Consider the following 8,168-nt stretch of genomic DNA (forward strand, 5'->3'; position numbering starts at 1 on the left):
CTACAATGGAGACACATCCATATATTCCCATTCATTTATGTGGCTCTATACATTCAAATGAAATGTATTCTCACTATCTGGCCATCAGAAAACAGAAACTGAAGATCAATTTGTGCTTGGCCACATCTCAAGAACAACTAAAAGTCTTAAATAATTATTACAGCTGTCTTCCTGGTATGTCTGCAGATGGTAACTATGTTTTAGCATGAGAGAGATCAAGAGGATATGTCTCAATGTGTTTACTAGATTGAGATGGTATATGCTTAGGGGTATTAAAATAGAAGATGAAGTTATCCTGAAAAACACACCGTTCAGTTTATTTATATGAACAGTGTTAGGAAGAGAGACGGAGCTGGCAACGACACACAGGCACTCTCTTTCTCACACACACACATGCCCGCAAACACACACATGCCCGCAAACACACACGCGCACACAGAGAGACACGCACAGCGGTATAGTAAATGTTGGATCATAAAGAAAATAAATTATTTGATTTGAATGTGTCTTCTGCTAGACAGGACATGCAGGACTCTTGTATACATGTCTTCCTTATGACTCGAAGGGTTTTCTTTTAAATATATGTCAATACATTTGTGTTAATACTCAAGTTGGAAAATAATAAATATTTCAGACGGAATCTGTCCCAGATCATCTGTCATATTAAACTCGGTAATTACAAAATAACATCCTCCTACATTTATCCTCATCAACAAAACATTATATCACTCTACACAGTCATCTACCTCCCTGTTCTAATGGACAAGCCAACGGACTGGCTTTGAACCCAGATCCTCTGCATGCCTCAAGACTGTTAGCAAACTGAGCTAGGCAGTAGCTCTGGAAAGCTAACAAACAAAGCTCATCACGTTAACTGAGTTCCTCGAAACATCGCCGTTACAAAATCATCAACACATTATCACATTTGCACCAGTTTACAACGTAACATCTAAACTTCCTTTATATACTCTTCTTCTTTAGATAACTGGGTCAAGGGTCTTTTCTAGCTAGCTGTGATGTGTTTGGACATTAAACACACATACATCACTGCACATGTGTTGTATTACATTACCTGGCTAATAAGCCCAGTATCCAGCCAAGTTCTTTAATGTGCTCCTCCTCTCTAGTCTCTACCAACAACCTGTCAGAGCCTTGCACTGAGGGGACCTTTATTCAAAACAGACTCACAACTTGGCTATATGGTCTGCATCCTAATTGGCACCCTATTCCCTACATAGGGCATTACTTTTGACCAGAGTCCTTTGGCGCTGCCGCTGTGGGCCCTGGTCAAAAGTAGTGCGCTATGTAGGGAATAGGGTGCCATTTAGGAGGCCTTAATGGACTACCCTCCTCCTCACAGGATACCATTAGGGAGGACTATTGCATGCCTCAGTTAGAACTGGAGGTAACTAAGCTTGTGTAAAAGAGCAACAGCAGCAACAGATAAATCTCCTGTTGGGTTTGTTGTTAGTTTGTAAGATGACAGCGATCTGATTGGAGACATCTATCAGTAGATAGAGGAGGACAGATGTTTACAATGTGGTTGAATGTGGCTGAACACTGGAGGGCAATAACGCAACCAAACAGTATCAGCTCTCTGTCTCTCTGTCTGGCTCTCCTTTCTCTCCATTTCTAATATCTCTCTGTTTCTCTCTGTGTCTTTCACTCTCTCTCACACACTCTTCTGTCTCTGTCTGCCCCTCTCTTCTCGCCTTCTCATTTATCTCTGTCTCTCCTTTCTCTCTTTCTACATTTCCCTCCCTCTCTCTACCCTCTCTCTCTCTCTCTCTCCTCTCTGCTATCCTGTCGAATCATTCAATAGCATGTTTTCCAAGTAACACTGTAAATACCTTGATACCTGACTAATTCCAAAACAAATATTCTCAACAGCATTTATTCAAATGCACTGACAACCTTCCATACACACCTGCTACAATGACCATATTTTCATTACCATAATCTAAGGGGAAATATAGAATATATTTACTGCACTAACATGCTCCCCATATTGCAATAGTGAATCTTGTGGCTCTGCCTCCCTAAAACTATACTGCATCCCAAATAGCACCTTATTCCATACATAATGCCCTATGGGCCCTGGTCAAATGTAGTGTACTATATAGGTAAGAAATGCCATTTGGGACGCATACTATAATGTATAAACATACGACAGTCAGTGCCGTTGCAGTTGCATCCTAATCACTTTGCTGCTGATGGGTTCTCCATCTTTCATAACAACTCATGTTTTAAATGATGCCTCTGTCACACAGCAACTTCTATAAGATAAATATTCAGTTCCATTTTCATACACAGTGGTGGCTCCTTAGTGGTCGACGGTTGCTGGGCCACCATAGTGGTAGCCTCATCCTTATCAGGCAGTGATGTATTGAGAGCAGAGGGCTGTGTGTTGCATCACTGAGGATCACACACACACATGCACACACACATATGTATACACACACACACTCTGGAAGGAAGATCAATGTGCTATAATGTAATAGAGTAGAGATCTGCTTTTCTACTCTTTAGTGTGGTGGTGTCCACATCACAGGGCTGTGGTTGGGGTAATAACGGTGTGATGGCTATTTCTGTGACATCTGACCGGGGATTAGACATCAGACCACAGAGCCTGGTTCCTACGGAGTATCTGGAAGTACCAGAGAGAAATAGCCTAGCCAACTTCATCGGGAGAGGAAAGGAAAACTGCAGTACGCGATTAGACGAACAATAAACCCGGCAGCACTGCAACGTCTTTTGGTAAACAGCTGAGGGATGTAAGAAATGTAACCCCCCCTCAAGTTCATAGACAGAGCTATGGATGCCAGGACTGACCATCCATGAGCTCAAAATAATTGTTTTAAGCGTCTTTTAAAGCTACACAGTGTTTGTTTACAATTGCAAAACAAGCTTATATTTTGAGCTCGGATGGGTAAGACATTTGAGGCATGTAGTTTAGCATATATTCTTCTCAATCAACCTCTATACATAAATCATTAATAAAAAATGATGTACAATAGCTGACTGTACCTTTAATACGTTTGTGACAGGCCGCTTGACAGAGAGAGTCATAACAGTAAGGAAATGTCATGCAGCAGACCAGCCCTGATTTCAGACTGGGCGGTAAAATGAGATAGAGGTTATGTTCCAAATGGTACCGTATTCCCTTTATAGTGAAAAGGGGGCCATTTGGGAGGCAACTGGAGTCTGTCTTGTGTACATACAGTATCACTGTCCTCATAACAAACCCACAGTGTTGCTTTGAGTCATCTCATATTTATATTTAAGAGGGGTATGAGCACACAATAGACCAAAGATTGTTGTGATCATCATCACATATTGGAAACCTGCGCTTGGCAGAACTATACAGAGACATGCAGACTTTCTCTGTTAACTGGGTTTGTTTTTGCTAAACAGAGCAGGCACTGTTGGAGCAGTGTATCTAGCAATTACTGTGTCCCAAATGGCACTCTATTCCCTATTTCGTGCACTACTCTTGACCAGGACCCATAGGGCTCTGGTCAAAGGTTCTGTGCTATATAGGTAATAGGATGCCATTTGGGAAATAACCAGTGCTGACAGTACTCAATGGAATATATTAAATTGTGTTCCGTATAAAAAAAATCTAAATACAAACATGTTATGAAAATGAACCGGCTAACACATACTGACAGTATCAGAGCAAATCTTGCGTGAAAAGACCCAATTATAATGTATTTTTAAATCTGTTTGTTGTTGGGTCGTCTGACATTCTATCCTGCTGTATACAAACATCGTATCAGTTCTGTCTTTTGGGGTAATACCAAACATATAAAATATGTTACTATAAAACAGGTCTCGCAAACAGCCGTTTTCAGCACATTCCGGATTTAGCAACATTTTCAGTGCCTGCACCCTATTCCATATGTAGTGCATTACTTTTGACTAAACTCATGGGGTCAAAAGTAATTCACAAAATAGGGTGCCATTTGGGACGTAGTTTTGATTCGGGTCTACATAAACATAACACATGGCACACTCTGGTTCTCCACCATAACTACAACCAGAGAAGGTTGGTGACGGCCTAATCCCCACACACCTGGCTGTACACAAACTGACAAATATTTACACAATCCACAAACATTTCTCCATGCTTCCTGTGGTTAACTATAGCAAGTTCATTGGTCCATAGAGGTGGTGGGTCAGCCAGTCTATCCATGTTGAGGATTTGTTTCGTAGGTTCATTAAACTGTCCTATAAACACTATGGTTGCACTAGTCAGAATACATTCATAAACCAACAGCTTTTAGTGTTGTGTCCCAAATGTGTCCCTATTCTGTATATATATACAGAAAGCTACTAATATATACAGAATAGGGACACATTTGGGACACAACATATATAGTGCACTACTTTTGACCAGGGCTCACAGGGTGCCACTTGGGATGCAGACACTGAAAGCTGTGGGTTTATGAGTGTGTTGTGACTTGTCGCCCCTCTACTCTCCTCCAGTCCAGTGACTAGCTACAGCACTGTTACGGTGAGAAGTCCCAGTCCAGGTTTCGACAATTTAGTTCCTGATCCCTCTGATTTTGGGGGCCCCCATCCGCTCTATTGGGGTACCGTGGTGTGCGTGTGTGATTTTGTGTGCGTGCATGCAGACTTTTATTAACAAAGACGAAACACTAAGCAGAAGCAGGGGGTGGACGGTTGGTTCCCCCAAGAACACTGTTGGTTATGAGGTAACCTGAGCCTGGGTCTGTTATTGTCCTCTTAATAGCTGTGAGAACCATGTGGTCTGTGTCCCAAATAACACTCTATTCACTGTATAATGCACTGCTTTGACCAAGGGCCAAAGGGCTCTGGGTAAAAGTAGTGCACTATATAGTAAATAGGGTGCCATTTTGGGATGCATGCTCAGACTTATTGGTGTGGCAGGTTGTGTGGATAAATACAGCACACACTTGCTCTTTCATCTCTGTGTTGGAGTGTGTGTGAAATATAAACACTTCATACACACATGGCGAGGACATAGGCTTGGGTAGAACTTGGATCTTTAATATATTAACATGAAGTCTGACACGTTTGTGTGGGTAAACTTCCAGAGCAGGTTCATTTTGGAATGGCATGATCAGTGGACTTATGGTGTGCACGTGTGCGTGTGCATGCCTGTGTGTGTGCATGTGTGCCTTCTTGCTTGCTTTGCGTATGTGTGTGTGTAGGCGTTCAGAGTGGGGTAATAGGAGGGCACAGACAGAAACAGAGTTCACAGGTGGTTTACATTAGGCTGCGTATCATTCCTGCCTCTCCATCATCTTCAGGAAGAAGTCATTTGAAAGTATCTCTCTTTAGGGTTTCTGGATCCTGCCTCTCCATCATCTTCTGGTTCATCATCTTCAGGAAGAAGTCATTTTAAAGTATCTCTCTTTAGGGTTTCTGGATCCTGCCTCTGGAAAATACTACAATAAATCTCTATTAATGTGTACAGAAAGCTACTAAAATCGTGCTGAAAGGTTGGAGACTGACCATTGACTGAGGAGCGTGCTAGACATACTAACTCTGTGCACACAGCAAAACAATGGAATACCTCAATTCAACCCACTAAAAAACAAAGGACCGACAACACAAAGATAATTGGTTTTGTTTGTCCATTTCTGAGAAGTCTGATCTCTTACTAACAGTGGCCTCAAGTCTTCTTCTTCTTCTTCACTAGAGCAAAAGTCCCTCATCCCTCCCTGAAGAGTGGTTAACCTCAGAAAGGATAAAAGGAGTAGCTGTCCATCATCATATGAGTCATCGGTTGCATCCCATAGAGTACCATATTCCCTACATAGTGCACTACTAAAATTAGTGCACTATATAGGGAATAGGGTGCAGTGTACTATGTAGGGAATAGGGTGCCATTTGGGACATACCCATACTTTTTGTCTAAGTCTGCCCTGAGCAAACTAAATATGTATATTTCCTTCAGCTTGCTGTAGCAGAGCAGGACATGAAAGGAAGTCAGATTTATATGAAAGATCCTTCTACACGACCTGGGGTGGTGGTCCTACCATCGTTCACAGACACACACCCTCTCTCGGGCCATAGCTCTCTGATGCCAGCTAGCAGACTAACTTAATTTCTTGTATTATCTGTTATTATGGGATGGAGAAAAAGGGAGACTATTTATTTATTTTAACCTTTATTTAACTAGGCACATCAGTTAAGAACAAATTCTTATTTACAATGACGGCCTACCTTGGCCAAAACCTAACACGGACAACGCTGGGCCAATTGTGCACTGCCCTACGCAACTCCCAGTCACGGTTGGTTGTGATACAGCTTGGAATCGAACCAGGGTCTGTAGTGATGCCTCTAGCACTGAGATGCAGTGCCTTCGACAGCTGCACCACTCGTTGTGAGCCAAGTCAGGGTTGACTTACAGTTGGAAAGATATGGAGATCACACAAACACACACATGCTGCACACACACACAGATCTCCTCTTAACCCCACCACTGGTCTCCCCAGGCCCCACAGCCAGCATGACTTCAAAGACTATAGACTGCAGTATCAAATACATGCATCAAACACCCTCTCCCTGTTTATACAAGATATACAGTGCCATATAAATAAACACTGTGTCAGCTGCTGTGTTCTGCCCTTTATTCTGCTTCTCTCCGGACATACAGTGTTCCCCGTTTCCCCTCGCAAAGTTTGATCTTTCTCCTACTCCCTCATTTACCTGTTAATGACAGTGTGTTAAATTTGTTCGATTCCTTTTCTGGATCTATCAGTGACACCTACCACCATACAATGTACTGTAAATTGGTTATGTTCTACTGGGCCGTGCTATTATTCTCAGAAACTATAAGAAGTTAACTTACAATGTCTGTGTCTCTGCCACTGTCTTGAACTAGCGTCATGATGGTGTCTGCGACCCTGGGCTGCTACCAGCTGTATTCACGGGAGACTGCAGGTGGCTGGAGGCCAGGCGGAGCCAGGAAATTGCCTTGGGCCTTTTTGCTAACCCCCTCCACCTCCCAATCCCCCAAACACACACCCTCCTCCAGTCTTCCGTTAATCCCAAATGGCACCCTATTCCCTATATAGTGCACTACTTTTTGACCAATGTAGTAGACTATCTAAATGTAGTACAGTAGACTATTTAGAGAATACGGTGTAGAGAGCACATCCTGTCTGCTGAGGTCTGATTCTTCACACTCAGTCAGTGCCCTCCTCTTGGCAGCAGCAAGGACTGGCAGAGCTGCTACACTATCCATCTATACACTACGAACCTTGCCAAGGATGAGGATATCCAACTATCAGTGGGAATTGGGAAACAATTTCTCTCGTCCAGGGAAGCGGCTATAATGTGATGCACCTGGAGGCAGACAGACTGGCTGTGGGGGTTTTCAGAATCAGAAAACAGCCAGTCATTCAGTCAGCCAGGATCAATTCCAACCAGGCTCCTCCAAATTGTCCAGTCAAAATTGAACTCTTAGTAAAATGATAACCTGGTCCCAGATCTGTTTGTGCTCTTGCCAACTCCATTTCTGTTATTGTCAAGCCATGTTTGGCATAACAATGAGTGACAGAGAGTTGCATGATAGCAAATACAGACTGGCACTCAGGCTAGCGAAATGATGCTTGTAGTCCAATTACATAAGCTTTGATGGTAATTTAGCAACGATAAATCAAATATCCATATTTTCTGACACTAACATTCCAGGGACTTTGTTCTGAGTCTGAGTACGATTCTGATGCAGATCCCTTTTATTGACCTCCTGCAATGTATTCTGTTGCCTAGCAGTCTAGCACTGCAATGCATTCTGTTGTCTAGCAGTCAAGCACTGTAATGTATAATGTTGTCCAGCAGTCTAGTACTGGAATGTATTCTGTTGTCTAGCAGTCAAGCACTGTAATGTATTCTGTTGTCTAGCAGTATAGCACTGTAATGCATTATTTTGTCTAGCAGTCAAGCACTGTAATGTATAATGTTGTCTAGCAGTCTAGTACTGGAATGTATTCTGTTGTCTAGCAGTCTAGCACTGCAATGCATTCTGTTGTCTAGCAGTAAAGCACTGTAATGTACTCTGTTGTCTAGCACTTTAATGTATTCTGTTGTCTAGCAGTCTAGCACTGTAATGTATTATGTTGTCTAGCAGTCTAGCACCGTAATGTATTCTGTTGTCTAGCACTGTAATGTAT

This window comes from Oncorhynchus tshawytscha, linkage group LG13 (assembly GCF_018296145.1).
Source record: "Oncorhynchus tshawytscha isolate Ot180627B linkage group LG13, Otsh_v2.0, whole genome shotgun sequence".
NCBI classification, from domain to species: Eukaryota; Metazoa; Chordata; class Actinopteri; order Salmoniformes; family Salmonidae; genus Oncorhynchus; species Oncorhynchus tshawytscha.